This window comes from Canis aureus, chromosome 2, assembly GCF_053574225.1.
Source record: "Canis aureus isolate CA01 chromosome 2, VMU_Caureus_v.1.0, whole genome shotgun sequence".
NCBI lineage: Eukaryota > Metazoa > Chordata > Mammalia > Carnivora > Canidae > Canis > Canis aureus.
Genome location: NC_135612.1, coordinates 88074863 through 88092974, shown reverse-complemented (window position 1 = coordinate 88092974; position 18112 = coordinate 88074863). Strand labels below are relative to the sequence as shown.

Below are 18112 nucleotides of genomic sequence, written 5' to 3'. Positions count from 1 at the left end.
AGACCCTGAGGTCCCCCGGGATAGTCCCTGAAGCCGCCGGAGCACCTGCTCCCGCTCCCCCACCGAGGGCGCACCTGGGGGTCGGGCACCTACCCTGAGGTCCCCGGGATAGTGGGATAGTCCCCAAAGCGGCCGGAGCACCTGCGCCCTGCCTGCCCCCGACCCCCGAGGATGCACCTGGGGGTCAGCAGGTCAGGGATCCTGAGGTCCCCAGGATAGTCCCCGAAGCGGCCGGAGCACCTGCGCCCGAGTCTCCCCCACCCTAAGGGCGCACCTGGGGGTCGGCACGTCAGGGACCCCGAGGTCCTCCAGGATAGTCCCCGAAGCCGCCGTAGCACCTGCACCCGCCCCGCCCTCCATCCCGAGGGTGCACCTGGGAGTCGGGCAGGTCAGGGACCCCGAGGTCCCCCGGAGATGGTCCCCAAACCAGCCGGAGCACCTGCGCCCGGGTCGCTCCTCCCGGACCAGCGCGCGCCCCGGGGGCTCCGTGCGGGGGATGCAGGCAGGTGCCTCCACCCCGCGGTTCACCAGTGGCAGGTGACACGCCTGCCTGCTTCTAACTCAAGAAGGTGTGAAATAAGGACTTCAGAGCTTGGGTAACCGAGCGGGTTAGAGACCTGCCCCAGCCTCCCGGTGGCTCCCGGCCTCTTCCCTTCGCTGCTGCGGTATTTTGTCTGGGGCCTTGCCGTGAAAAGTTCTGCTGTGGAGCTCCAACTTCAGTTTCTATTTAGAGACCTGATTTGATTAAAGACTGAGAGTTTTTAAGTGTTCGTAACAGGATTCAATTAAAATAGGTCATTCTAGGGGCTCTGAAAATGGGAACTGGCCTTGGGCAAATTAGAACAAAAGTTATAAAATTCAATGGGATGCATCACAACATTTAACATCTTTAAGGAGGACGTTTTGCCTAATAGATTCAATTTAGAAATATTTAGTGTAGGTCATCAGCTTACGCACCTAAAAAATGTGTTTATTTTTTCTTTTTTAATTTTTTCCCCCCTCTCCCTTTAGTTATAGCTAGGATCAGGACACCTGGACTCTAATCTACAAAATAAACAATTTGTGGTGGGACCTTGAAGAAAGTCAATTAGTTTCTGTGACTTTACCAGTAGGTTAAAAAGGAGATTGTAATATTGGTGAATAATGTGCTTAGAGATGTTTGCATAAAAGATGCTTTGTCATTGTAAAGTATTATTGAATATTTATGGTCTACCAGACTGAGCCAAATGGCCCAGAGGAAAAAACAGTCAGATTTATGTAAACCTTGTTCAGTGTCCCAGATACTTCAGGGTGGGTGCTCTATATATGAATGAATAAATAAATGGAATAAACATTATTCTACATTTTGAAGGTACATCAATATTATCTGGGGTGTTAGCCAATGTGCCTGACCTATGACATTGAAAGGAAGTGTCTGCCTCCAGGTAACTATGTTGATCTCATGAATATTTTTAAAGCCAGAGGCATCGCTGGCAAGTCATGTTTTCTTAGAGTTTTGTACCTGCAAATAAAGGTAAATTATATCTTTACCTAAAACCTACAAGAAATGATTGTCTCTCACCCACAGGGTCGCTCTGAGAATTCTCAGACGGAAATTGCGCATCTTATACATACTTCTTTGTTCCCCTTTTCTTTTAAAGAGTGTTTTACTCACGGTCCGTATAGTAGTTTTCTTCCACTTTATGTGAGAAATCTGAGCCTCAAAAAAATCATAATAAAAACAGTAGCCACAGCCCAAGGACTTAATGGATCTTACCAAGCCACACGATGCAGATGTATTGGGATATAAATAGGTGATAAGAGAGAAGCAGCACAGAAGCATTGTGTTTGGAGCGGGTCACTGCTTAATCTGGATGGGTTCAGCACGAAGATTCATGAAACGTGACAGTGGGCCAGGAGGAGCTTGCTGTGACATTTCAGATGCCCTTCCTCTTCCAATTAACCATTTCAAGTGTATAACAAAACCTAGATCCCATACAGATTGCGTGAGACCCGGCGATACCAAGTGTAGCCCTGTCTGGGAGGGGATGGATGACTCTGCTCTCCTCAGGCAATGGACTATGACTCAGTAATACCTCCAGTTGGGCTTTTAATTTCTGTGATACATTGGTCCTGAAGAGCATCTGTCTAAAAGAGAAAAACTGTAGCAGAGCTGCTTTATGACATATCCTGTCATCAGATGTATTTGGGTATATTGCATGGGTCTAAATATACCTTAGCAAGTCTAATGAGATGTTTGAAACCATGAAAACCACATGTAAAAAAAGCTTGGTATCACAGGAACAATAGGAATAATAAAAATCACAATAATAGCTGCCTTTTAAAATATTTTATTTATTATTTTAAAGAGAGAGAGAGTGTGTGCAAAAGGTGACGGGTGTGTGTGTGTGGGGTGGGGGGAGGATGTGCGGAGGAGCAGAGGGAGAGAATCCCAAGCAGGCTCCATGCTGAGTGAAGAGTCAGACAGGGAGGGGGATGATGTGTGGGTTTGGGGCTTGATCTCATGACCCTGAGATCATGACCTGAGTGGAAACCAAGAGTTGGATGCTTAACCAACTGAGCCCCCCAGGTGCCCCAATAGCTGCCTTTTTAAACAACCACTATTTACCACCATGCCAGACATTTTACAGACTTCCCATATAATTATCCCCTCTTTACAGATGAGGACACAGACTCTAAGAAGTAAAGCTATCCAGAGTGAATTAGTGTGTGGGAGTTCTGAATTTTTTTTTTAATTATAGAAATTAATTTTAAACTCTAAAAAAAAAATCTTTTAATCTAAAAAAGAAACACACAACCCAAATTCCTGCCGAGGCAAGTTGTCAGAAATTCTGACCCTATTAGTTGGTGGGCTCAGGAATGTTTAGGGTACTAATATCTGGACACGACCCACCACTCTTCAGCTTAGCCTCTCCAAGTCTGCTCACCCCTAGCCCTTCTCACTTGTCTGGGAAATGGGAACCAGGATTTAAACCCAGAGTCATGCCTCAGTATCTGTAGCATTGTGTGACCCATAAATATTTGTTGGTATGATAAAAGCCTCAGCTGACTCTGAAGCCAGTGATTTTCATTAGTCAAGGAAAGGATGCCATTAGCCCATTTTCACGAATACCAGATTTATAGAGGTGTTCTAGAAAACATACATTAAAATGGAATTATTTAAAATAAGACATTTGTATTTAACTGGCAATCGGAATCAATTTACCTGGTGCAATTCATAGAGTAGATTTAGGAAGCACCCCCTCCTTTTCTGTTTAGTTCTGTTGGACAATGAAAATCTGATTGGTGATTGATAGGAAAATAATGAAAAGCAAATTGGTGTTCATAAAATTTCTGAGTGGATCTGCTACTGGAAGCAGGCCAGACCAACCCATAGGGGTTGAGGTTTTTAGGGGTATTTTTATGTCTGCCATGATGTCACTAGGGAGTTATAGATTAATAGCATAATAGCATGGCGCTCTTTATGATTTTCACGTAGCAGAGGGAGGAAAGAGTTAAAGGATTTAAGTGTTGCAAAGGGTATTTCTTCTAGGCAGGAGAGGTTTGAATGTAGGGCACCTTTTGCATTTTAAGCGCGGATGCCTGATCCCTTGTCCCACAGTTATGTAATAAAATAACTTTATTATTATTTTTAAAGGGAAACAGAAAAAAAAGGCCACTGGGAAAAATACCTGCCCCTGGGAGACAGCTTTTACAGTGCATGTTGTTCAGGAGCCACTTCTTCCTGCCCCAAAGTTCTGGAACAGAATGCCCTTCTCAAGGTGCTGAGAGTCCAGAGCGACGACTGAGTCCAGGCATCAGAGGAACCGTGCGGACAGGATGCACTGCACAGCCAGCAGGCTTGGGGGGCGTCCCTGGCCCCAAAAAGCCAATGCAGCCAGGCAGTCAGCCAGTCCAGAGTAGGGAATCTGGAGGAGCCCAGCAAGACAAGGTGGGCCCCTAAGAAGACTGGATACTCCGAGGTCTCTTCTGAGGAGAGACAGTGTAGGCTGGAGCACTGGGTTCAAAAACCATTTATTAACAACAAGTATACGCTGCCTCCCAGAGCATCATTCCCAAGTGCATCAACTCCCCTAATACATCCTATAAGTTTTCTCAACAACACCATCTAGTAGGAAGACCCAGGGGGTATTATGACTTCTGCAGACGAGGCAGCGGAGACACAGAGAGTTTGGGTGAATTGCCTGAGGTCACAGAGGTAGCGAGGCGTAGACATAAATTGATATGCTTATAGGAAATGTGAACAAGAGCGCAGTCTATTCAGTGACGCTGGGCTTACAGTCTCACTTTTATCCGTTACCTATGCTCTCCTCCAAATCCTCAAACTCAAGGAAACCGCAGGCTCCTCCAGTTTAAGGGGGGAGGGTGATATCGGTGGTGTAGAGTATGGCATGAGGTTCAAGACATGGTCTAATACTTTGGAATCTGAAGGAGTTGGAGAAAACAGCCCAAGTGGGAAGGTCACCCTGACCTCCTCCTTCCCCCGCCCCCGGAAAGAGGTCCTAAAGCACCCATGCGAGAGGTGCCTTCACTATACCTGGACGAAAGGAGCATCCTTATCTCTGAAGACAGAGGGACACCGAGCAGAATCGGAGAAAAACAGGCCTTGCCAAGTGTCCCCCAATATCTTCCTCTTACCTTATGCTCTGCGGCCTATCGTATTCCTCCACAACTGTCCACTCTTCACCAAACCGGCATAAAAACACTCAGGCTTAACCGTTTCTTCAGGTCTTTCATTTCCTCACGAAGGCCCCCAGGGCATATAAGGCTGAAATAAATCTGCATGCTTTTGGCAATATTTATCTGTCTTGGTCAGTTTAATTTTTAGCCCCAGCCGGGGACCCTACGAGAGTCCAGGAAAACTTTTTTCCTTCTCTGCACATGTAGAGGGCTCGGCAAAGTGCCTGTCCCATCGCAAGGCCAAATAAATGATAGCTATTCTTATTATCATGATGCTTTTTTTTCAGTATACTCTTCCATCCTTCCAAATGGGGCTCAGATTAGCATAGTGGCAATCAGAAGCTGAAGCCAGTTTAGATTAGTGCGATGCTCTGATGGATGAAGAGAAGAGTAGAGATTTTTCTCCAAAGACAGAGAAAAGTGGCTTTCACTAGATAGCGTGTTTCGACGCACGGATGGCTGAATGCAAAGAGACCTAATTGAAAGATATGAGAATAATCACAGCAGAATAGCAGAGGCAGAAGCAGTTAAGACAAAAAGCCGCACATGTTAAACAGGACGAAAGTCCATGAAAAAGGGAGTCTGGGAAGCCTGTGTGGCGAAACGCCTTAGGATCGTCAGAAAACGACGACACGACAGTGCAGAGTTGAAGCCCAAGGGTCGAGGCCCCCAACCGGGACTGAACTATTTCCTCTCGCTATTTATTTCTGGGAAAATTTATCACATCCCTGGATTCCTAAATGAGTGGAGAAGCTATATCCACATTCTCGCTATTCATTTCACGGTGCCGCCCACAAATAGGACACTCAGGCCACGCTCTGAAAGGTTGCCTGTTTTCCTTCCCGCCGCTGTGCCTTCACAGGTGGTGGGGGTGGCTCTTCTCTCGCCCTTGGAAGGCAGCACAGTGGGCTCGGGGGGCTCAGGGCCCCTTGTGTGCGGGGTATTTTCCTTTGCCTGTGCAGAGCTACCCTCCACCGCCTCGCCTCTGGGCCCCGGGGAGTCACCCCGCATTGCTGCCGTTGTCCTTTGACTCGCTTTGGATTTGATCAAGGGCAGGTGTTGGCAGGAGATGGGAGGGTCCGGTGGGAGGAGAGAGAAGCTCTCTCCAGGGCTATTCAGTCTCCTGGTGCCTGCCCTGCTGGGTGGCCCTGAGCCACAGGCCTCGTCGGCCAGGCCACCCCTGGCAGGTGGCTTCTCTTGACAGGCCCTGGGAACTGATCCTGCACCTGCCCTCCGGGGGTGCTGATGCCTTCCTGCTGTTGCAAGCCCGGGGGTGCCGCAGCATCCCTCGTTGGGTCTCTCCAAACCCGGCTCACCCCACTGCAAAGAGCCCTTTATGAAGCCCGCCTCAACTTCCCAGTTTGAGTGCCATCTGTTTCCTGCCGGGACCCCGGCTCATACCCACGGCCACTCCCCGTCACAGAGCACAGTCCCACTTGGGTGCTTAGAATAATGAGACCAAGAAATAGCTAAACCCCAAATATGACTGAGGGCTCAGTGCTGTTGTCTCTGGATGTCTCAGTGCTGTTGGAGGAGACGGTTGGCCAATCGTCTTTCTTTCCTTGCTTCTCTTATTTCTGCGTATTTACTGAGGCCTCTGACCTGGCCGAGCCTGGTTGACCCCGTTTGAGGCGAGGTAATAAAAAAGAACATTCTTAAGGTGGTTTCAGGACACCTGACTCTGGCAGGTATATAGGACGGAGACTTCTTCTGCTGCACATGCCTCCGAGTACCCCGGATGCCCCCGAAGCTGTGTGCTCCTGCTCACCCCTTGCTCTCTCCAGCGCTTCACCTCCCTCCATCTGTCCAGGGGAAGTCGCTTGTAAAGCATTTAGCTGCATCAAAGAGGTTCGTTTTCAGGTTTCTGCCTTTTCTTAACATAGTTTTAATAACACATTTTTCCCCCTTAAAAATCATTCTGCTTTCATCTTCTGTTTATTAGATTTACTTAGAATTTCAAAAAAAAAATTAAAAAAAATCCAAGTGGGTAGATGGACATTCTTTTCTTCTTAATCTTCCTCTCCCCCCTCCCTTTATTTTCTCTTCCATTCTTTTCTTCTTTTTTTGCTTTCAATTGTCAGAGAATGTAGCCTGCGTGAGTTCTTTCTTTTTAATAAATTTATTTTTTATTGGTGTTCAATTTGCCAACATAAAGAATAACACCCAGTGCTCATCCCATCAAGTGCCCCCCTCATCCCATCAAGTGCCCGTCACCCAGTCACCCCCACCCCCCTGCCCACCTCCCTTCCACCACCCCTTGCTCGTTTCCCAGAGTCAGGAGTCTCTCATATTCTGTCTCCCTTTCTGACATTTCTCACTCATGTTTTCTCCTTTACCCTTTATTCCCTTTCACTATTTTTTTATATTCCCCAAACGAATGAGACCATATAATGTTTGTTCTATAAAAAACTTATTAAACTCAACAGCAAAGAAACAAACAATCCAATCATGAAATGGGCCTGCGTGAGTTCTAATATCCGTGAATACTTCAAGGTGGTTGAAAATAATTTTCTGTAGTTGAGTAACAATCTCTGTCTCTCGTGTGCCTGTGTGTATCATACCTCCATGTGTACCTATATGTAGAAAGTCATACAGGGACATCCGTCCATAGGAGCATAAGCTTATAAACTATGTTCATCAAATTCTCTCTTTCTCTGCCATTTTCCAAGAGAGTCTCTCCTGCGTTAGTGGAGTTTTCAGTATACCCCTGCATTTATCTCTAATATCTCTAATATTATATTTCAAGACTCTATTGTCAGATGCACAGAAGTTCATAATTGCTATAGGGTTTTGGTGGGCTGTCACTTTTATTAATGTGAGAATATTGCCCTGTCCCATGTAATGCTTTTTCCTTATATTCATTTTATATATTATTTCCTAAAGTTTCATTTACTTAACTCATCTCTACACCCCATGCGGGGCTCAAACCCAAGACCCTGAGATCAAGAGTTGCATGATTTTCCGAGGAACCAACCAGATAACCTTCATCTTTATATAATATCAATATTGCTGAGTCCATGTTATTTTTATCAGGATTTACATGGCAGATATATTTTCCTCTTCACCTTTACTGTATTCAAACAGGACTATTTAGTGGGTTTCTGATTACCAAGATTTCAGCTTTTATTTTTTTTGCCATATTATTGTTTTATATTTTCTAACCTGATAATTTCCTTTTGCTTTCCCCCTCCTCTTTCCCACCCCCCCCCACTGCCATTTTATTTTTCTTTACTCTTTTTCCCACTGAGCGTGGTGTTCATTTCTTGGTTTTGTGTGTGGCTGCCCTGCGCGTGGCAGGTCCTCATTGTTGGCCCTGCCACTAAATACCAGAGCAGCCTCGTTTCTGGGATGATGGAAAGCACTTGCACCTTCTCACATACCACTCCTAACCTAGTCGAAACAGTGTCGACTTTGGTCTGTAATTTCCTTTCTCTTGTGGTCATCTTTATTTTTCTGACTTAATTTTTAATTTTATCTTAGTAACATGTACATGGTTTAAAAACTCAAATAGTACTGCAAGGATTATAACACCCAACAACAGAGAAAGACCTTTTATGTCACTTCTCTCAACTTATTATAGTTCCCTTAAACCAACATATGTGTCTTTTCACCATCTTTTTCTAGTATCTACTTCTATATTTCTAAGCAGCATGCATATATGGTCATTATTTGGTACCTAGTTGAAAATACAGCATATTGACTTCCCATTTTGTAAGATGAGATTTTTTTTTTTTTTTTTTTTTTTTTTTTTTAGCCTGCTCTAGCACCATACTCATGAAGCAAACTCTTTCGTCACCATTTTTTCCACTTGGTTATTTAACAAATTTTGTTTAAAATCTTTGCTGTTTTTACATCACTGTTTTATGTAAAAATTGTGCACGATTGAGCCACCTAATGTCCTATGATTGAGTTTTTCTTGTACAGTTTTTGTTTTGCTTGGGAGTTAATAATTGTCTCTTGGTGGTGGCTTCCATTCTAGGATCCTTTCACTAATTCATCCCCATGCTGTCGGCAGAAATGTAAATTGTTTCTTGATATGTTTAAACACATAGGATGCTTTGTCAGTTTCTCTCTTTCTTTTTTTTTTTTTTTTTATTCTCGGAGATATCTTTTCTGGAACCTTCTATCCTCCTGTGACACGATATTGAAATGCGTTTCCAACAGTATAGTGGCTTTCCCTGTTATTTTGGAGGCTCTGTCCTCTCTGAATTAGCTTTGGACACAGAAGCTGTTAGTAGATCAGGGAATCTTGGCTTACCATAACCTCAAAGTTCCACGTAGAATAGTTATGTCTAATACATTTGAATGTTAATTGCAAAAATAAACATTTTTGTCTGAAAGTACGCCAGGTCGTAACTTATAAATGGCAATTGCTTGAATTTCTAGCCACATTTAATTTCTTAAATCATTTACAAGCATTAAAATAACTTCTGCATATTTCTGTGTAGCGACGAGATAGCAAACATCAATATTTATATTTTATACTAAACACACCTCACAGAAACTATTTTACTCAGCACATACTACAGGCAACCCCCCACTTCCCTAAAGTTCATGTTATGCCGCTTATCTGCAGTAGTATGCTAATGGCTTTATTCATAAAAGCCAAGTGGCATAATGCAAACCTTAGGAAAGCAGGGGGTACCTTCGCTTTATGCCATTTCAGGTAATGAAAGGTTTCCTAGGAACGCTCTCCTCTGAGAGAGCCGAAAAATCTTATTTCCAAACAGTCTTCGTGGTACTGGAGAGACACAGACAAGAGTGAAACCTGGTCCCTGCCTGGACGGAGCTCCAAGTGTGAAGGAGGCAAAGATATTTTTAAAGATGACTCAACACTATATGTTAATCGTACTGAGTGTGCATCCAGAAAGGCGCGCTTCTGATGGGGAGTCGGGGAATATTTCCAAAAAGAGGTGTTGTGGTAGTGCTTTTTTGGGGGGTTGTTGAAGGAAGAGTACACACACACATACACACACGCTCACATACTTATTTACTTCTTATTTGACGTGATTTCCTTTATGCAGAGGACTGAGGTCTACATAGATCTATGTCCTCTCCAACGGCATTGTCACAGCAAAAATGACAGTGACACGGCTCCACGTGTATTGATGACTCCCAATTCCAGCAGCTGAGGGCCCCACAGACCAAGTCATGCAAGCCTGGACACCAGATCTTCATCACAGGCAAGTTTGCAAACATCTTTGGTTAGAGTCATTCCTATGTATGCTCTACCGTATCAAGAGCAGGCCACAGAGGGAAGGGAAAAGAGCAAATGGTCACTTTTTGTGTGATTGTTGTTAGTGTTTGTTGTGTTGAGTCTAGAAGAGAAGAAAAGGACACTTGTTGAGCGCACACCTTCTACCATGTACCTTGCTCGCACCTTTGCTTTGGCTCAGTCGATTTTTACTAGAACCCCACAGAGCAGGTCTCATCCTCCCACTTCATATGTACAGAGAAGTGAAGTGAGGGGCAGAGACGGGATTTGAACTTACCTGTTCCTGGATCGAGAGCTTGTGCTATTTCCATAATACTTTTCAGTCTTGGAATCTTTGATTTTAGGCTGGTACGTAATATCGATATTTTACATTTTTTTAAAAGATTTTATTTATTTATTCTTGACAGACAGAAAGAGAGGCAGAGACACAGGCAAGGGAGAAGCAGGCTCCATGCAGGGAGCTCGATGTGGGACTCGATCCCCGGAATTTGGGGACCACGACCTGGGCTGAAGGCAGGTGCCAAACTGCTGAACCACCCAGGCGTCCCTGTATTTTACATTTTTGTGGGAATCCCTCCCCAGGTCCTAACATGGTAAGGACTTCAGAGACTATTTTATTTTCTTTCAAATTATTAAAAAATAAAATCTAGAAACCTATCGTTTCCTACCAAAAATATTGCAATCACCTGCCAGCGGGGTCCTTGGGTCCCTAGTACCTTCTTCCTGCAAGTCAGCCTGAGCATTGCCACTGAATTATGCATTTGCTTTTCCCCTTATCAGGTCCACTGTGACAACTCTTACTCATTTTTCGACGCCTGCCTTAAAATGTTTCTCTTGGGCAAGTCTATCTAACTCCCAATGACAAAAGTAACTCAATGCTTTCTTCTTGATTCCCCCATAGTGTTTTCAAATGATCTTAATTCAGCTCTTCTCTGGTGCAGCCTAATAATTTATTTGTCTGACAGCAACTGGGTTGTGAGTTTTACATGTTTTGGATATTTTATAAATGGAAATATATCATGTATTTTTTTTCCTGCAATTTGCTTTCTGCGTCTCAATGTTATATTTGGGAGAGTATGCATGTTGATCTGAATAGACGTAGTTCATTTATTCTTACTCCTGTATAGTCTTCACTATATGACTCTTCTCTAGGTTATTTATTCATTTATTGATTAATTGTTCTGCCAAAGGAAATTTGGCCTGTTTCCTATGGGGTTTTTGTTGTTGTTTGTTGTAGTCATGGATATATATGCCTCCTGGTTTGCATTTGTAGAAACAGGATATATGGTGCTATGTGAATTATTGGGTTTTGGTTTATGCGCTTCTTCAACTTTACAAAATATTTCCGTATTGCTCTCTTACTAGCAGTGGATAAACATTGCTGCCATGCGACAATCTCTCTAATGCTGGATATCGCCCAATTTTTAAATTTGTACCAACTGTGTGGGTGTAGAATGGTATCTCATTGTGGTTTTCATTTGCATTTTCCAGATTTTTAATGATCTCTTACATTTTTTTGAATGTTTACTAGCCATGTGTTTCTCCTTCTGTGAAGGAACTGTTTACATCTTTCGTCCATTTTTCTATAGTCTTGTTGGTCTTTTTAATTGAAATACTCTAATAAAAGTGGATTTTTCTAGGTTTTGCAGTTCTATTAGGTTTTGCTTCTTGTATTTTGGATCTCTATCATTAGGTGCATAAACATTTAGGATTGTTAAGTCTTCTTGATAAATTGACCCCTTTAATTTTATGAAATGACTTTTCATATCCCCAGTAATATTCTTGCTCTGAAATCTACATAGGTATTCATATAGCCACTCTAGGTTTTTTTTTGTTTGTTTTGTTTTGTTTTTTGTTTTTTGTTTATTTTTTGCCACTCTAGTTTTGTTGGATTAAAATTAGCATGGTATATGTCTGTTTTTTCTTCCCGACGCTTTTAACCTTCTTTTGTCTTTACATTTAAAGTGGATTTCTTATAGGCAGTATATAGTTGAGTCTGATGTTTTTATTTAATCTGATAATCTCTGTCTTTCAGTTGTTTAGACTCATTCACATTTAATGGTATTGATATGGTTGGGTTTAAATCTAGCATCTTGCTATTTATTTTCTATTTTTTCTGTCTTTTATTTTCATTTCCCTCTTTTTCTTTCTCAGATAACTTATTTTTAATGACTACTATATATTCTTTGCTGACTTACTAATTGTAATTCTTTGTTTTATTATTTTAGTGTTTCCTGTAGGTTTTATAGTATATATTTTTAACTTGCTACAGTCTCCCTTCAAGTGGTATTATAATGCTTATCATGCATAGCTAAAGACTCTTACAATATACTTCTATTTCTCCTTTCCTTGCCTTTGTGTACTGTTGCCATACATTTTATGCCTACATATGTTATAAACTTTATGCTACATACTGTATTTCTTTAGCCAATAAATTATCTATGGAGATTTGAATAATAAAAACAAATTCTTATGTATTTACCCATGTAATGACCATTTCTGGTGTTCTTTCCATTGTGTAGATCCATACTTCCATCTGGTATCCATTGCTGTCTACCTGAATGACTTTCTTTAATGTAATGAGGATTTGCGGGTGATGAATTCTTTGAGCTTTTGTATGTCTGGACAAGTATTTAGCCTTCATTTTTGCAATATATTTTTAATAGTATAAAATTTTAGTTACACAGATTTTTGTCCCTTTCATTTTTTTTCAAAGATGTTACTCCATTGTCTTCTTGCTTGCATTGTTTTTGACAACAAATCCACAGTATTCTTATCTTTGTTCCTGTAGACATTATATATCTTTTTCCTCTGGCAGCTTTTAAGATATTTCTTATGACTGGTTTTGAGCAATTTAATTATGCTTTGGCATAGTTTTTTTCATTTGTCTTGTGCTTGAGGCTCATTGATCTGGGATTTCTACGTTTATTGTTTTCATTAAATTAAAAAATAATTTCAGTCATCATTTCTTCAGAAAATATGTTTGTCCCCTCCTTTGTTCACTCCTTTGGAGATTCTGATTATACGTATATTAAGCTGATTGAAGTCGTCTCAGAGGTCACTGATCCTTTGTTTACATTTTGAGTCTTTTTTTTCCCCTCATGTTGCATTTTAGAGAGTTTCTATTGCTATGTCTTCAAGTACACCAATTGTTTCTTCTACAATGTTTCATCTGCTGTTAATCCCATCTGGTGTATTTTTGGTCTCAAGCATTGTAGTTTTTATCTCTTGAAGTTCAATTTAGATTTAAAAAATTTTTTTTTCCATGTCTCTATATACACTTGCAACTGTGTTTATGAGTGAGATTAGCTTCTATTTTTTTCTTTCATGTAGTGTTATTTTCTGGTTTTGTAACTAGGATATTTTAGCTACATAAATTGAGAAATTCTAAAAAAAATTTTTTTTGGAATAATTTACACAACAGTGGACTTTTTTGTGTGTGTTTGTTTGCTTTTAAATGTTTGTTAGAACTCAGTATTATAACCAACTGGCATGGCATTTTCTTTGTGGAACATTTTAACTACTGATTTAATTTTGAAATTGTTAAAAGATCTTTCAGATTTTTGAGTTTTCCTTGAACCAATTTTGTTAAGGCTAATTTCCTAAAATGTGTCATTTCTAAATAATTTTTCAAACATATTTTAATAAGGTTTTAAGAATAATATACCATTTCGTCACTATAATCTCTGCAGTTTCTATAGCTCTATTCCCCTTTGCACTACTAATACTTATTTTTATCTTCTCTCATTTAAAAAATTATTTTGCAGGAGTTTTTCTATTTAATTAGACTTTTCTAAAAGCCACTTTTTTGCCTCTGTTAATCCTCTCTATCCTGCTTTGTTTTCTGTTTTATTGTTTCTGATATTACCTTATTTTTTCTATTTATTTGCCTCCGTTCTCCTGATTTGCTCCTTCTCCTCCTTCTTTTCTTCCTCCTCTTTCTCTCTCTGCTTTACACTTTTAAATGAGATACTTAGCACATTAACTCTGAGACTTGGTTCTTTTCTCATACATGAATTAAGGCTTTCTCTCTAAATACCACTTAAACCCCATACCATAATGTTTTCATATTTATCTTTCTGTTACAAAGTTTTTAATATTTTCTGATGACCATCATTATGCCTTCTTTGAATCTTAAGTTATTCAGATGTGCCTACCTTTTTAGATTTCTAAACATTTGGAAGTTTCTTTTTTTTTTCTTTTTTTTAGATTTTATTTATTTGATAGAGAGAGAGAGAGCACAAGTGGAGGTGGAGCAGAGGGAGAGAGAGAAGCAGACTCCTTGCTGATTTCTCACTTTTGTGCCTATATGTTGTTTTGGTCCAGTATTTTAGTTATTCTTTTTAATCCTCATAAAATATACATTTTGTTATCCTTTTATATGTTAAGACCTTGTTTAGGTTATCCATATATTTATTAATGTATTTATCATCCTCTTTCTTCTAATGTTTCATTTAATATTATTTCTTAAATTAATGTTCATGCTAATTAAAGCTTATATAATAAAATAATTTAAAGAATCAAAATGAAACTGTTTTAGAGACCATTAATCTCTGGTACCCTTCCATGTTCCTCTCTCTAGAGGAAACTCCTTTAACTCTTTAGTTAATCCTTTTGGCACTGACTACTATATTTTAAACAAGTTTATGCTACTAGTTCTTGGTTTTAGTCCTGTTGTAGGCATAATCCATTGACTTCTCACTGTGAAAAGTGAGGATTTACCATTTTGTCCACTTTCTTTCCTTCTACCTTCCCACTTTCACTGACCCCATGGACAATTCCAATACCATAAAAATTGGGGAGTTACTGCTAACTTGGTATAGAGTTGCAGTTTTGCAAGATGAAAAGAGTTCTGGAGATGATATGGTGATGGTCCCACAACAGCATGAGTGTACTTAATGTCACTGAACTGTACACTTGGAAGTAGTTAAGATGGTTAGTCTTATGTGTGTTTTACCACAATTAAAAAAATACTATTGTCAGAGCACATACTGCAATGTTTATAGATTGAATGAAGGAGCATGGGTAGTTAACAGATGAAACAAGATTTGCACCATGTTGAAAACTGGTAAAGCAGAGCCAAGGGTACACAGGGCTTTGCTGTATTATTCTGTCTACTTTTGTGCATGTTGACAATTCCATAATAAATTTTTAAAAATTTGAGAGAGAGAGAATGGAGGGAGGGCAAAGATGGGGGGAGAGAGAGAATCTCCCACAGACTCCACACAGTGTAGCGCCCAGGATGAGTGGGGCTCCATCTCATGACCCTGAGATTCATGGCCTGAGCCAAAATCAAGAGTTGCCTGCTTAACCAACTGAGCCACCCAAGTGCCCCCCATGACAAATTTTCACAATTAAAAATATCATACTAGAAACTCTATCAGTTTAATCTTCTTGAAGAACTATTTCCTATAGCCTGTGATGTACTTACATTGGCTGGTTAGTCCCTAGGTTTGCTGCACAGCTGTATCCTTAGAGGTCTCCTTTTGCCATTGCCTGGAGATTCCCTTTCTTGATTTATTTTTTCCTGCTGAATTCCTGTTTTCCTGGATCCTAGATTTTATCTTTCATGGTTTACATGATTGTTGTAGTGAAACTTATCCTCCTATAATATCCAATGAAAAGAAATTTTTTTCTCAGTATCCAATGAGATCTCATATGTCTGATAATACCTTTTTTTTTTTTTAATTCTCACAATTAATGGTTGGAAGGCTGGATTGTTGTTGCAAATATTGAGGAGTCATTTCCCCCTTCCACCCAACTTTGTGTCAAGTTGGTTGCTTTGTTGTCTCTTTCTCAGGTAGAGTTTGTTGCTTGTTTATTCTTGCACAGAGTGTGGAGTCCTTGCATTGCTAGCCTGATATAAGCATGTTCAGGTAGGCTTCCCATCTTTGGTAAGCTTTAGACTTTATCTCCCTTCTGCTTTGTCCCACAGGCCATTAAAATGGCAGGTCACATCATCTGGGTTTGGCAGATGATCTCAGGAAAAAACCCTGCATCACTACTCATTTGTGCCTCTGAATTACCTCTCTCACTTTGTTTTTGAGTTACCTATCATCCTACTAGATCAATGACACATTTGAAAATGTAGTTCCTATATCTCATCCAGCAGTTGTAGTTGTTTGAAGGATAGCTTAGGGGTATGTAGTCCATGTGGGAATAGTAGTCTAGCTCCTCATAAAGGTCGATCATGGGGCACCTGGGTGGCTCAGTGGTTGAGCATTTGCCTTTTGCTCAGGGTGTGATTCAGGGGTCCTAGAATCAAGTCCCACATCAGGCTTCCCGCAGGGAGCCTGCTTCTCTCTCTGTCTATGTCTTTGCCTCTGTGTGTCTCTCATGAATAAATAAATAAAATCTTTAAAAAATAAAAAAAAATAAAGGACAATCATACTTTTAGAATATGGATATAATAGCATCTAGAGAAAATCTCTAATGAACAAGTAACTTATTGATAGCACTAATTCACCAAATTTACACTAAAGTACACTAAAGTACTAAAAGTACTAATGTGTCACTGTATTTTATATCAAAATATCAATTATGATGGCTAATTTTAATTCAAATTTTACTTTCTTGGGGAAACAATGTTGAATAGATAAGTTCTGTTGAGCTAGTATACATGTAGAATGAGTTGTTCTACAGAAGTATGTTTTCCTGCTAGCTGACATTTACCTTTTAAACTTGTCATAACTTGTTTTAGGCACTTTTAATGGAATGTTTTCCAAAAGGTATAATAAATGATGTTATGCACATCATAGGCTTCATAAACTGAGTAGCATGGGCATCAGTTGACTCTTCCTTCATCACTCTAAAAGTAACGTAGTTCATTGGAAGGACTTGGACTTCAACATCATACAGATCTGGAAACACATCTTGGCTTTGCTGCTAACGGACAGTGTGCTCTTACACAAGTCACCTATCAGTGGTTGGGGAAGCCAGCTTATACAGGTTCACCAGTACATATTGTTAAGCTTTCAGTAATTTTGTGACCTGATTCTTTTTTTTTTTTTAAGATTTTTATTTATTTATTTAGAGAGAGCATGTGTGAGTGGGGTGAGGAGCTGAGGGAGAGTAAAAGACCATCTCAAGCAAACTCTGCTCTGAGCAAGGAGCCAATGCGGGTCTCGATCTCACAACCTTAAGATTGTGAATGGAATCAAAATCAAGGGTAAGACACTTAACGGACTGAGCCACCCAGGTGCCCCTTGTGAGCTGATTCTTCAACATATCCATTATTAAAAATTAAATTATAGAAACTTAGTATATCATTTATATTAAAATCAAAGGTAATAAATGCTCAAAATAATTACTTCCTTATAATTTTATTAAACTTTATTATTCCCTATCTCCTTATAAATAATCCAAGGTCACTGAGGTTATTCTTCTATCTGTACACTATGTGATGGTGTGTCTTTTCCCCACTGTTCATCTTTTCCCCACTCAGCCTTTAGTGCTATCCTATAGGTTGCTTGAAATTGGCCTTGGCGGAAGTATTTACACTGTAGAAAATGGCAAGTGATGCAAGTCAGTATTTTATTGTTATTTTGTTGATTGTCAAGACCTAAGAAAGTGATAGAGAAAATGTTAATAATGCAGAATAAAATTAAAAGTGTAGGGGATCCCTGGGTGGCTCAGTGGTTCAGCGCCTGCCTTTGGCCCAGGGCATGATCCTGGAGTCCCGGGATCGAGTCCCACATCGGGCTCCCTGCATAGATCCTGCTTCTCCCTCCTCCTGTGTCTCTGCCTCTCTCTCTCTCTATGTCTATCATGAATAAATAAATAAAATCTTTTTAAAAAAAGGGTGTCATGTCTATAGGATTACATTGTGAGTAGAACAAACATTTGAGGAAATATTCTTCTAGTTCAGTGAAGATGTAGTTCATGTCATTGGTGAACAAGTGAAATTCTAGTACACTATTATTGTTTTCCTTTTATATTGCCTGTTATTTTAAGCAAAAATATTGGCTAACATTCACATGAGTACTACGCTCATTTGTCAGGTTGCAACCATAGGTTGGCTACCAATATAAAGATTTGGTAAAAATGTAAAAGAGTTCTGAGAATGAGTTGGCCATATGGAATTTATAGTAAAGAGTATTGCATATTATTTTGAAATTGTGTGTTACACATCTTTTATGTCAATAAAATTTCTAATAAACATATGTATACATATTTTTATTTTTTAAAATTTTTTTTAGTAACCCCTATTCTATGCCT

General features: G+C 40.2%; 1 protein-coding gene across 2 annotated transcripts in view; it reads left to right on the top strand.

The window, feature by feature from the left end:
- Window positions 1-18112, top strand: part of LOC144303166 (cytosolic beta-glucosidase) — a 111466-nt gene that overhangs the window by 17537 nt on the left and 75817 nt on the right. The window lies entirely within an intron of this gene.